The sequence below is a fragment of the Mchenga conophoros genome, linkage group LG1, assembly GCF_057382185.1.
Source record: "Mchenga conophoros isolate Kocher_MC1m ecotype Shallow Benthic linkage group LG1, M_conophoros_male_GT1.1, whole genome shotgun sequence".
In the NCBI taxonomy this organism is placed as follows: domain Eukaryota; kingdom Metazoa; phylum Chordata; class Actinopteri; order Cichliformes; family Cichlidae; genus Mchenga; species Mchenga conophoros.
In genome coordinates this window covers 36,847,160-36,860,395 of record NC_140526.1, presented here as the reverse complement: position 1 = coordinate 36,860,395, position 13,236 = coordinate 36,847,160, and positions in this window count along the sequence as shown.

Here is a 13,236-nt window from a genome sequence, read left to right as displayed (position 1 = left end):
GGTTCCTCTTGTCTGTAATTATTTGTCCTGCCTTTGAAAAGATCTGCTCTGATGGAACGGAAGTTGCCACTATGCAGAGTCTCGTCTTCATAATATCGCAGGTTTTTTTGAAGACAGTGGCACGGGACTTCCACCACTCCAGGGGGTCAGATGTTCAGGGTAGGAGTGGCTCTGACAGGAATCCTTTAATCTCCAGCATTGCCTCTGTGAAGGGGTTTTGGACTCCTGGCCTCAGTGATGCAACCTGCTCCTCAAAATCGGCCCAAATCACAGGCACTGTCTCAGTGGAAGGATTGGCCTGTGGGACACCCTCTCCTTCCTCTGTGCTGGGTGTTGCCAGTGGCAGTGGTCTTAAGGACCTCGATGCAGCTTCCACAACTCTTGTTACAGCATCTTCTGCATGTCTATCATGCAAAAATGCATGCTTCTTGAACCTGGGATCCAAAAGTGTAGCATCTGTAAGCAGGCTCACTTGTTCGATACCCCCAGCTGTTTAACAGTTTCTGCCATGAGGATATCTACCATGTTGCGGATTGGCTGATAGATGGAAGGACTTCTCTGTCTGTGTGCAGTAACCCTCTGCAGCCCTCTTGCCATTAAAATGGCTTTTGATCCAGTAACAAACCTGTTGAGGAGAAATAAAGGAAAGACTGTAGTTCCATGCGTTTTAATGCAGTTATAGCCCCTGCAGTGCAGTGCATTAAGCATACATTGTCATAGAAAACCATTTCACAGTTTACATTTAATTGTAAGCTGTTGTAAGAAACATCTTAAATGCTATTATCTGGGAAAGAATTGAAAAATGTGTTTAGGCAAATGTAATGACACAACATCAAATATATACATGTATTATGAAACTATTTTAACATACCTTTCGGCACTCAGTTCCACAGTCACTTCCTCAAAAGGCTGCAGGACCTCACAGGTTTCCTTGACCATCTCCCACTCTTCAAGTGACAGGGTTTGCAGCTGTGGATTCACCAAGGCCAGGGTGGAAATGAGGGGATCCTTCACTTCTGCAATCCGCTTCAGCATGTAATAAGTGGAATTCCACCTGGTTGGCACATCTTGCTTCAGTCGTAGTTGGGGCTGTCCCATCTGCTGCTGTGTCTCTCTCAGTTTAGCAGAAGCCACTCTGCTGCGGCGTGTATATTCAATTATTGCTTTTACCTTTCTGATAATTTCTTGAATTTGAGACTGCTGGATTCCCTTTCTGACTATTAAATTCAAAATGTGTGCAAAACAATTTAGATGGTTCCAGTGCAGAATGTCACCCACAGCCTTCTTGACATTGGCTGCACAATCACTTACACATGCAACTATCTTTTCCATAATGGCCCATTCAGTTGCAATCCTTTCCAGCTCTCTAGCCAGGTTTTCAGATGTATGGTTGTCTGTTAATTCAAAACAGTCCAACAAGTTTGACTGCAGCTTAAACTTGGTCACATAGTGGCATGTAACAGACATGTAACTTGTTGATGTGCTGGAGGTCCAGCAGTCAGTTGTTAAGCACACAGCAGGTGCTGTCTTGATTTTTTCCTGAACATCAGCTCTTATCTTCTGAAACAAATCGGGCATCAGCTGTCTGGATACTGTACTTCTACTGGGAAGAACATATGAAGGATCAAGTGCCTTGGAGGGGCTCAGAGTAGAGCCGCTGCTGCTCCACATCGAAAGGAGCCAGCTGAGGTGGTTCGGGCATCTGACAAGGATGCCCCCTGGGCGCCTCCTGGGTGAGGTGTTCCAGGCATGTCACACCGGGAGGAGGCCCCGGGGCAGACCCAGGACAAGCTGGAGAGATTATATCTCTCAGCTGGCCCGGGAACGCCTTGGTGTTCCCCTGGATAATCTGGAGGAGGTGGCTGGGGAGAGGGAGGTCTGGGCCTCTTTGTGTTGGTGGAGAAATGCACCATGTCAACCAATCAAAAAATGATATGGAAACATGACATTTGGTTGTTTAGGAAGAGGGGGAAGTTTTAGGAGTGACGGCGAGAGAGAGGGAGAGAGTTTTGAGATGTGAAAGATTTGTGAAGTTTAGCGTGTTTGGAGTGTGTAGTTAATGTGTTGTCTTGTGTAGTTAGTGTGTAGTGTTGTGGATAGTTTTGTGTTGTGTGTCAGAACAATGAGGCGACTGCTGTCTCCAGGTAGAAACAGGAGTGATACACCTGCTGCTGTCAAACCTGCAGGTATCAGGCTGTGATGTTCTCCTTTATAGTGGACAGAAATTATTTTTTTGGAGTGGCACAAATAATTTGTGCATCATCTTATTGAATGCAGAACAGCTGATTGTTCTGTAAATAGTTTGAAATGGTTATAAAAAAAAGGGTAAAAGGTAAATGGATGCAAATAACATTGTTGTTTGCAAAACTTGTGCATATGATTTTAAAACTGACAATTTATATTTGCATTTAAAGTTGTGAAATATGATTTAATAAATGTTTGTGGTTGTTACAGTAAAAATATAATGTTTTCTACTCAGATTTAGTTTTTTGCCTGATTTTAGATCAATTGTGTTAATACAGTATGTCAAAATGAAAACATGACTGTAAACCCAAACACGTGAGGTTGTGCTGAAAAGGATGAGACCAAACAAGGCAAATAAATAGTTTTTAAAGGTGAAATGTGGAGGGGAAATCAAAAGTAGTAAAAAATGGTCAATTATACCCTGGACCCCAGAGGGTTAAAAAGTAACGCAATAGTTACTTTTCAAGTAATTAATTACTTTTAGATTCTTGTAACTCAGTTACTTTTTTGAAGAAGTAACTAGTAACTATAATTAATTACTTTTTCAAATTAACTTGCTCAACACTGCATATGTCATGAACTAGCTGTATGCAGGCAGATGAGGACCCAAATCCAAAACTCACGGAGACAAAAGCTGAACTCAAAATCTCTGCTTTATTGCAGGCTTCACAAAGAAACAGAACTAAACTGGGAAAACTAAACTGAGGACAGAGGGAACACAGAGAAAGGCACACAGATTCAGGGAAGAGACATTGACAACGCCACACTGAACTGAGGGAGACGTGGACATAAATACACAGAGGGTTAACGAAGGAAGTGGGAGCACACGGGGAACACAGGTGACACTGATAATTATAATGAGACACGGCAGGAGCAAACACAACACTGACGCACACTGACGGGAGTAGTGATGCGCGAATCATGAACGAATCGTTCAGTACTCGAGAATCACTTTACTGACTCATCAATCATGATTCACAAGCCCAACTGACTCACTGACTCATCCCTGTTGCTGTTAGCAGCAATGTATCTAGCTTATAATTAAAATTGTGGAGAAAAACACAACATCCAGTATCTTTAAAAAAAATTTCTGCTCTGAACTGGAAGAAAAAACCCTGAGTAGAAGCTCACATCAAGAAAATAGCTCCTCGGTTTAAGCAATTGTGATAGGAAATTGCTTAATTTTAGAAATGTTTTTGGTCTTTTTTTGCTCTATAAAATAGTTGTTGTTTTTTTAGAATCATTCATCTTAGCAGTAGGATTTACATGAAAAGAGAAACAAATTAAGTTTGAGTGAAAATGTACATTTTTTGCACTCTCTGGTCAACTGACTCAGTGAATCAAATGACTCAACAACCCCGATTCACTTTGGTGAGTGACTCATTAAAACTCGATTCAGTAAAAAGAATCAAATTTACCATCACTAGACGGGAGACTATCAAAGTAAAAGTAATCGCGGCTCAAGAGTTGGCAGTTCGTCTTGTAATCAGAAGGTTGCCGGTTCGAGCCCCGGCTCTGACAGTCTCAGTCGTTGTGTCCTTGGGCAAGACACTTCACCTACTGGTGATGGCCAGAGGGGCCAATGGCGCGATATGGCAGCCTCGTTTCTGTCAGGCTGCCCCAGGGCAGCTGTGGCTACAACTGTAGCTGCCTCCACCAGTGTGTGAAAGTGAATGAATAGTGGTATTTTAAAGCGCTTTGAGGGTCTCGAAAAGCGCTATATAAATGCAATCCATTATTATTATTATTATTATTATTATTATTATTATTATTATTATTATTATTAAAACAGGAAGCACACAGAGGCAGACCAGGGGGAGAGAGAGAGCATGGGGAGAGCACAGACATAACGGGCTGGGGAAAACATGGAATAAAACACAGGCAGGGGAAACAAGGACTCACATCCACAGAGGGGGCACACAGGGGGTAAAGTCAGGGGAAATCAAATAAGCAACATCTTAACAGAACAACCTAGGAACCATGGCATAAATAAAGAACAAAATACAAAAACACACAAAAACTAATGACCAGGATCATGACAGCATATGTTTTCCAAATGTGTAAATACATACATACAGTACATACGAGGTGACTCAAACTCTCAGAGTCAAATTCAAGTTTCTCATTTTATAAGAGATCACCTGATCACGTTTATAATGCTGACATCAGTGGCGATGGTTGAGACAGTTCAGACAAATAAGGAGACAAAATTTACATGAAGGTAAATAGTTTTGCTTATTTAGTTAAGAATACAAGCAGTGACGCAAATATAAACAAGCAGTTTTACCCAGTTCAGCTGGAGGAAACTTTTGTTTGCGATTTAGAAATGTTCTGTAAATGAAAAACAAAACAGGAATCTAAAACTGATTTTACATTAAAACATTGAATGAGTTCAAGGAACAAGAAAGAAAATAAGGATATTAATTATAGAAGCAGAGTTACAGGAGAACTTGTAACACTGTTATGTAAAATAGCAGGAAGTCTAATGTTAATGCCAAAATTTTAAACTTATTAGGTAACATACTGTGGTCAAAGGTCAAAGGTATCAAAGGTTGACATCAACTAAAATGAACACTGCAGTATACACCACTAAAAGATCATTATCATAATTTTAAAAAGCCACGTCAGAAAGATGGTCAGAAATCTGCAATTTGCATAAGAAGAATCTAAAGTATGATAATATAATTTAATACTTTTCTAATAGATGCTGAGCTGTTAATGATAGTTAGCAATAGTGCTGGGCGACATGATGATATATATCGTGTGGACGATAGAAAAATGTCTATCGTGCCATTTGTCTTCTATCGTTTCTAACCTAGTTTTATAAATTATTACATAAAATATATCATTAAATAGCCCGTGGCAAATATATTAGTGTTGTCTTGTCACTATACATACTCTAACTTTATGCAAGAGAAAATAAAGTATAAAAAAATTATATTTTTTGCAAAGAAAAGTTTTGCGACATGGTGCTGCTTTACGTGCACCCGGATTTGCGGTGTGCTTTACGGTAACTCAAAACGATGGACGTGCGACAGGTTGCAGTTTCATGCCCAGACATGCAACAGGCAGAGACAGCTACACAGGCAGCCCAAGAAGAAGCACTTTTACCGAAAAGAGGGGGTACGTCTGTGATTTGGTTACATTTTGGGTTCAACAGCACGGAACACGGAGCAGAAGACACCCATTTGCAAGCTATGCTATAGCAACACAACAAATCTCTTCTATCACCTACAGAAGGTCCACGAAAAAGAATACTCAAGAATGCAGAAAATCCAAGCTAAACCAAGTTGTGGAACAACGGAAGCAAGTTTGGAAAAGAAAAACTATCCAGTCGTTAAGTCTGACGTCACTAGCCGTGTCTGGGCCTAAACTCCGCTGCAGGTCCATATATCAAATGATTACTATGGCATTACTGAGAGTTGAAAAACTGTCTAAAGCCTTTCATCTTTAATAAAATGATCAGCGTTCTGCTCTACCAGGTGTAACAATTGAGTTTAACATCCAGGCATCCATGAAAACGGAATTTATGACATTTAACAGAGTTAGAAGTTAGCAGGAAGTTAGCTCGCTAGCTTCTATCTAAATACAATATAGCATGTCCTGACTGCGGGGTTTTGGAAACAAATTAAAACGTACAGCTTTGTTATCACTTCCAACATAAATGAAGACAGAAAACTAAACAGTAGTGACATTTGTAGGGTTACTGAAGTTTGGCTAGTTGGTATATAATTATGTGCTACGTGACCGCTAGCGACACAGCTATATTAGCATAATATAAACAAGCTAACTTTTTTCAACTCAATAAAAGTTAACGTGAGTGTTCTCGGTGGTCAGGAACAAATGTAATCGCATGGCAGGATGCTGTAAAAGGACCAAACTTCAGCCAGGAGAACAACTGAGATAATCCATCCACAATACGAGGTTAGTCATTCATATACTGCTGCATGGGCTGGGCTGTAGTTACATCCTAAGGTTTTAAAAACTGAGCTTAAATAAATGATTAGCGGTAATAAAAGCCGAGGGAGGTCAACAGTGATCACTGACTGTTTTAGGAGCTTTTTGAGATCAAATAGAAGAAAATACATAACATTAAACATGTTAACAACACAAAAGCCATATTAAACGCAGACTACTTTAGGCCTGGAAGTAGGATTCGTCACGTCATCACTTAATGACCGGATAGCCAGCCAAAGATACAGCAATCTTTCGCACAAGGCACGCCGTATGAGAAAACATCCCAGCACCATAAGCAAATCACAGGAGCCGTCTCGCGTTACATTTGTAAAGGCGTGGCCCTTGTTTATGTAATTGAGAAGGACAGCTTTCGTGACCTCGTCACCCTCTGCGCTCGCTGTTTACAGCCTGCATACTTTCCAGATGACCACATTGGGGTAATGTTAGCCCAAGGAGTCTGCCATTGCTACATATTTAACGTACATAAAGTACATTATGTGCTTATATACATGCATGTAGTACTGATGTGTGTGTGTATATATATGTGACACACTGTAATGTGTGGTCACATCATGTGATTTAATTTTTGTATATCGTATAAGCTTTTAGGTGTAGTTTTGTTAAGGAAGGGCCTTAAGCTTGTGATTTTTGTTGGAGATCCAACATGTGGTGTGATCCCTAGTTACGCCACAAGGGGGCACTTCCGCCCTAGTGAGATGGTTTAGTGTGACGCTACTGCTCGTCTTCAGATCTGGCAGAAGCGAGAGAGGAAACACACTACCTGTCGTCCATCTCATGATTTATCTGTTTTTTTCAGGTTAGTAAGTAATAAGGCCACACATGTGGTCCACATAATTTACATGCCAAATAAGGGTAAAACCTGACCAGCAGTTTGTTTTGCTGGGATCTGTATTCGTCTGTTTTGCTCATTGAAATGTGTTACGATCGAGAGTAGGAGCTAGCTTAGCTCGCCACATCCTGGAGTAGCTGTTAGCTTTGTTGTTTTCTAAACTTAAGGCACCCTGTTGTAACAAAAGTACACCACGGCTCCTGTATATTTGAGTTAATGTGTTCGCAGAGACAGTTTGATGTGTTGTCACTGTTATTGTCTAAAGTTAGTGTAATAACCTACAATAATTCTGATCGCTCTGCAATGTTGATGTGGAGATTTCCACTATACAGGTACTCCATTAGTATATGGTACACTACTGGAATGTTTGCTTTATCAAACTATGTGTGAAAAAAGTGTGATTTATAGCTCTTAGTAACAAACAACAGAGATGACTGTTTAGATTTTTGTTTATACTATTACTATACTATTTTAGTTTATTCTGATTTTGGGCTTTGGGAATGTGAGACAGAGATGTTAAGAAGTTTTTGCAACCTGTTGTGAACACATGAATGTGTTTAAATAAAGATCTGGCAGAAGCGAGAGAGGAAACACACTACCTGTCGTCCATCTCATGATTTATCTGTTTTTTTCAGAACCAGACATAATCTGCCAGCCGCCCTCTTGCCTGGGGCGTGTTACAGATTTTTGGGGGCTCTTCCGGGATTGGCTCTCCACATTGCCATGAGCTAATCCCACAACCTACAACACCTCGTGCTGGTAAAGCTGACAGCGTGATGCCGGCTGCCCCAAAGTGAGCTGTCTGTGTGAGACAAGCTGAGACCAAGTGAGGAAGAGGGCTGGACCCAAAAGCAACCTACTACGAGAGACTGGGGAAGACGTCGTCATGGCAGACCAGGAGAGGAAAAGCCTGGTATGGGACATCAGGAAAAGCCTACTGTCGCTGTCATCCAACGAACTTTTCCAGATTGCTTCTACAGTCAGCCCTGTTCCAGGCAAAGATGCTGCAGAGCTTTCCAGCGGAGACGCAGAGGGATGTTTCGAGTACATCCACGCCTTTATGTACAGTAAGAACTTGTTAGATGCTGGGGATAGGGGCATGGGAGAACTGCTAGCCCTAAAAGATGTTGTCGATGAGGTTGTTCAGTCTCAAAGTAGTGTAATCTTACCTGCTGGGTCAAGTGTAAATACAAAGCCAATGTCCCCACTTATCACTGTCCCACCTACTGCATCAGCCCAACCAGCTAACACTGATGTACTATTTTCTGATGTAACAAATGTAACCACTCCTGTAACAGCAAACGCCAAGCTAATCACTGAGACAACTAATGAACTCATTTGTGACATTTCACCAGAGAATGTCCAAAAGATGCTGTTAGACTATGAGGATTTGAGCCAAAAGCTTGGTAGGCTGATGCACATTCCCAAACCTCAAGCTACAGCACAACCTACTGTCACAGTCCGGGGCAGCGGCCGTGTGGAGAGCGGAAGGAGGACTCAAAACGCAGCACTTATTCAGGTGTGAGGGTGATTTATTGATAATATCCAATATAAAGTGGGGATGGTAAAACAGAACTAAGGATGAACTAACTGGGAGAAACTACACAAAGAAATAGCAAACCTGAGCATGAAGGGAGAACAGCAGGGAGAGCATGCAGGGGATTACACCAGGTATGAACACAGACGACGCGACGAGGAGCAGAGGAAATCACACACTATAAATACACAAAGAGACACTGGGAAATCACACACAGGTGGGGGAAACAGCTGGACCTGATTAACCTGACGAGACAGGGGAACACTAACACCAGGGACCAACAGAGGGAGCACAAACCCAGAACCCAGTGTCTAAAATCCCAAACACAAACCATCCCAAAACAGCCATGAATAATAATGAAAGTAATAACAATAAAGAACATAAACATAAAGTCACTGAGTCATGGTCGCAGGACCATGACAGTACCCCCCCCCCCCCTCAAGGGCTGGCCCCCGACAGCCACAGAAACACACCACCAGATCCGGGCGGGCGGCAGGGGGCCCAGGACAGAGGGACCGGGCCAAGACCAAAGACGGAGGCCCCAGAGTCCCAAACAAATGTTCACAAAAAAAACCTCACAGGGGAGCAGAGTCCAAAACACAGTTCAGGTGGCCGGCCAGGGGCCCGATAACACAGGAGGCCGGGATGGGACAGTTCAGGAGGCCGGCCACGAAGAAGGCCGTGGAGGTGCACAAAAGGTTCAGGAGGCTGGCCGTGCGGAAGGCAACGGCGGCCACTCAGGCGAAGAGGGTCCAGGGGCCGGCCGTGCGGAAGGCAACGGCGGCCGCTCAGGCGAAGAGGGTCCGGGGGCCGGCCGTGCGGAAGGCAACGGCGGCCGCTCAGGCGAAGAGGGTCCGGGGGCCGGCCGTGCGGAAGGCAACGGCGGCCGCTCAGGTGACGGCGCCCGGCCAGTAGCCTAGCCAGTGGTCCAGAAAACGGCCGTTTAGCTCCAGACCCAAACGAGGCTGGGCCAGGCGAGGCTGAGGGCACGGAAGCCGGGACCGCAGCAGGCGGAGATGATGATGCAGACACGGAGGCTGGACCAGACGATGATGCAGACACGGAGGCTGGACCAGACGATGATGCAGACACGGAGGCTGGACCAGACGAGGATAAGATAAGATAAGATAAGATAACCTTTATTAGTCCCACACGTGGGAAATTTGTTTTGTCACAGCAGGAAGTGGACAGTGCAAAAGTTATGAGGCAAAAATTAGAATACAATAAGAATAAATACAGTACACAACTATACAGAATAGAATAAAATAAAATACTATATACAGTAGAATAAAATAAAATAAATATACAATAAGATAAAAATAGAATACAAATACAAATACTATATACAACTGAGTAAAAATACAACGATGACAGAAAGGATTATTGCACTTAGTATTATTGCATATGTATGGATGTGTGTGATGCAGACACGGAGGCTGGACCAGGCGAGGCTGATGAGGACGCTGAAGCTGAGGCTGGACCAGGCGAAGCTGATGAGGACGCTGAAGCGGAGGCTGGACCAGGCGCTGCGGGTGAAGATGAGGATGCTGTGGCCGAGGATGCGGGCACGAAGGCTGGACCAGACGAGGATGCGGGCACGAAGGCTGGACCAGACGAGGATGAAGCCGGACCAGGCAGGGACGAAGCCGGACCAGGACCGGGCGAGACTGAAGCTGGACCAGACGAGGCTGAAGCCGGACCGGGCGAGGATGAAGCTGTAGCTGAAGCTGGGCCGGGCGAAGCTGTAGCTGAAGCTGGGCCAGGTGAGGATGAAGCTGGACCAGAATCAGGCGAGGATGAAGCTGAGGATGAAGCCGGACCAGGCGTGGATGAAACCGGGCCAGGCGTGGATGGAGCCGGGCCAGGCGAGGATGAAGCCGGACCAGGCGAGGCTGAAGCCGGGCCAGGCGATGATGAAGCTGTAGCTGAAGCCGGGCCGGGCGAGGACGAAGCTTCAGGCTGAGGCGTGGCAGTAGCAGGTGGTAGCGCTGCAGCCACAGGTGGAGAAGCAGCCACAGGTGGAGAAGCAGCCACAGGTGGCCGGACGGGATCCTCGGGCCCCCCAGCTGATGTGGCAGCCGGTGTGGCATGAGGCTGGACGGGCTCCTCGGGCCCCCCAGCCGAAGAAGCAGGAGGCCGGACGGGCTCCTCGGGCCCCCCAGCCGAAGAAGCAGGAGGCCGGACGGGCTCCTCGGGCCCCCCAGCCGACGTGGCAGTCAGTGTGGCAGGAGGCCGGACGGGCTCCTCGGGCCCCCCAGCAGGCGTGGCAGTCAGTGTGGCAGGAGGCTGGACGGGCTCCTCGGGCCCCCCAGCGAAAACAGCCACAGAACCAGTGGGCACCGGGGCCCCCGGCACACATGAAACAAAACCAGTAGGCACGTGGGCCTCTGGCACACATGAAACAAAACCAGTAGGCACGTGGGCCTCTGGCACACATGAAACAAAACCAGTAGGCACGTGGGCCTCTGGCACATTTGAAACAAAACCAGTAGGCACGTGGGCCTCTGGCACACATACGGAGGGCTGCAGCTGCGCAGAGCACTGACCCTGCTCAGGCAGTGACAGCCCGGTGCAGTTCACAGCTGGCATCTTGGCCTCCAGGGGTCCAGAGTAAGCTGAGGGCAGTAACCCAGCCTCTGGGGAAGCCCCGGAGTGAGCAACAGTCTCTATTGTTGCCAGCTTTTGAGGAACAGGTCCGTTGTAAAACAGTTCATCTCCCTGCTTAGAAACAGCAGTGGAAAAATAGTGTGAATGTTGTGACTCAGCCATTAACTGAACTATGGGTTGTAGCGAGGCTAGCGGTGGTGGTGGCTGAGTGGCTAACTGGAGCGGTGGCAGAACCGGTAATTGTGTCCGTAGGGAGGCTAACGGTTGAGCTGCAGACTGGGAAGCTTGTGGCTGGACACAGAACTGAGCCGGAGAATGGCAATAAAGTCCTGGCTCAGAAGGAGCGGCAGAGAAACAGTCTCTCGGTTTTACAGAGGGTTTGTACATGCCCACTTGGGAAGGATCCGTTACCACGAAGGTAGGTAAGCGACCCGTACAGTCTCCCATCCCGCTCTGAATAGCCCCAGAAAATAAAGTCCCGGAAACTGGGGAAAGCAATGCATCCCGCTCACTCACCGCATCGGGCTGCTCGAAAGTGAATGCAGACGGGGGGTGTAGTCCAAGGTCCAAAAGGAGAAACTCCCGCTCCCACGAACAGAGCGAGCCCAGAAGCCATGGGAGACCGGTCACCAGACGCTGTAGCCGCCTCTCTATAGCGCGCTGGGACGTGCCACCCGGGCTTTCCAGCCACAGGTCGATCAGCTCCTGTGTGGCATCGATGAGCGTCTCCCGTAGCTCCCTGGACGGGTTAAGCGCTGCTGGGTCCATGTTGTGGTCGCGTCGTACTGTCACGGTCCGGGGCAGCGGCCGTGTGGAGAGCGGAAGGAGGACTCAAAACGCAGCACTTATTCAGGTGTGAGGGTGATTTATTGATAATATCCAATATAAAGTGGGGATGGTAAAACAGAACTAAGGATGAACTAACTGGGAGAAACTACACAAAGAAATAGCAAACCTGAGCATGAAGGGAGAACAGCAGGGAGAGCACGCAGGGGATTACACCAGGTATGAACACAGACGACGCGACGAGGAGCAGAGGAAATCACACACAGGTGGGGGAAACAGCTGGACCTGATTAACCTGACGAGACAGGGGAACACTAACACCAGGGACCAACAGAGGGAGCACAAACCCAGAACCCAGTGTCTAAAATCCCAAACACAAACCATCCCAAAACAGCCATGAATAATAATGAAAGTAATAACAATAAAGAACATAAACATAAAGTCACTGAGTCATGGTCGCAGGACCATGACACCTACACTCTCAGTCCCACATCACTCTGAGACACAGATGGACGTTTCCAGACACAGAGGACCCGAACAAGTAGTATCATTGAAGGATCTGTCCTACATTCATCGCCGTGAATTCAAAGTTCAAGGAGGCCAAATTGGAGATCACTCATCTGATATCAGCTTTAACAGTGTTTGCAGACAGATAGAGGAGGGGATAAAGGACAATTTCACTGAGTCTGAGATCGTGAGAGGTGTGCTAAGGATAATAAAGCCAGGAGATTTCAAGGACATGCTGGTCAATAAAGAAGACATGACTGTGGCTGAGCTCAAGGGGTTCCTCCAGTCGCACTTAGGTGAGAGGAATAGCACAGAACTATTCCAAGAACTAATGTGTGCCAAACAAAATGAGCATGAAACCCCTCAGCAGTCCCTCTATCGTGTTATTGGACTGAAGCAAAGAATATTGTTTGGGTCAAAACAGCCAGGGACTGATATCAGGTATAGCCCAGACACAGTACAAGATGTCTTCCTACACACAGTGTATCAGGGAATAGGACACAAGTACAATGATATTCGCAGGGAGCTTAAACCTTTACTTTCAGACAACACAGTTACAGATGAGACAATCCTAAAGCATGTCATGAGGGTAACAAGTGATGAAAGTGAACGACAAAGGCGTTTGGGGTCAACACAACGCTCAAGACAAGCTGCTGCACATAGTCTACAGGTTGAGGGAGAACAGGTTAAGCAGGCAAATACAAAGAAAGACATGACAGAGCATAGAGCTAAATCAGATGAAGTACAGA